This window comes from Galeopterus variegatus, unplaced genomic scaffold (assembly GCF_000696425.1).
Source record: "Galeopterus variegatus unplaced genomic scaffold, G_variegatus-3.0.2 Scaffold4767, whole genome shotgun sequence".
In the NCBI taxonomy this organism is placed as follows: Eukaryota; Metazoa; Chordata; class Mammalia; order Dermoptera; family Cynocephalidae; genus Galeopterus; species Galeopterus variegatus.
Genome location: NW_007730878.1, coordinates 151,959 through 153,191, shown reverse-complemented (window position 1 = coordinate 153,191; position 1,233 = coordinate 151,959).

The window sequence follows — 1,233 nt, the reverse complement described above, 5'->3', positions numbered from 1 at the left end:
TGAAATCTGAAAAGGCAAAAATATAAACATCTAAAATTGTTGTGGATGTTATTTGGGAATCAGGATGTGCACCCAGGAGCACACAAAATTATGTAATAAATTGGTTGCAACAGGGAACAAGGAATTTGTTAGGTTCACTGACCTTCTGATCTGTGAAGTGTATTAAGGAAAAATGAACCATCAACATTTACAGTCACAAGAGTTTTTCCTGGTCCCCAGGAAACATGAGATTTTGGTAGCCGGATGCATTCTCACACATGATTCCACAGTAGCCAAGAAATACCACGTGTTCCTATTAGTCATCTCCCTGCACCTCAGTGCCATCCTCTGTCTACTCACTGCCAAGACAATTCAAAGTTCACAGCTGGGACTCACTCTAAGAGCTGTATTGTAATTTCCCCATCATGAACATGTAGGTGTGTTCATTTTTGAATAATAAGTATTTCTAGATGTGGTCGATATTCCCTGTTTTTTGTCTTCTCCCCTAATCAGAAAGTTAATCATTTTCCTTTATCCTTAAATTTGAGAAAAGACATATAAAACAAGCAGTGACTTTCTATATTCCACACATTGTCTTGCTCCTCAGAATGAGGAGATCAATTTGCTCCACTTTGTGTCCAGCGACCTAGAACTGCACGAGGGAAGGGAATTCTAATTGTGGTTTAGCCTAAAGCATTTTCAGCCACCTTGAAATCTTCATTTTATGGAATGAAATAGGATCTTAAAGATATAGAAAATTAATATTTTAATGAAGCAGGTTGGGCTCACTCATTCACTCATTTATCCATTGAACAAAAAATGAATTGATCTGTTTTTTGATTGATTAATAAACTAGTGTTTCTGTGTCCTGCTTAGTTGCTACCCAAACATGTATTGGCAATAACATCTATCACTATTTCACTCCGTATCAGGCAGGCTCTTAGTACTTAATATTTCACCCCTTCAGAAAAGTGACATTTGCCATGAAATTCTCCATCCCCATTTCCTCACCTACTCCACTGTCTCTCTGACATTCTGCAGTTTGGGACTCTGTTCCAATCCTTGACAAGAAGTCTAGATGATACAAAATTTTCAGGCTGTAAGTCAACTTATCAGTCCTATTCAAGTGGTAATCAGTGAGCTGGAAGAGCTCTTAAAAGATTATTTTCAGTTCCACCTTTCCATTTTAGAGAAACTACATACCAAAGTGAACTGACCAAAGTGAAAACCAGTCATACCATCTGTATGAAATTT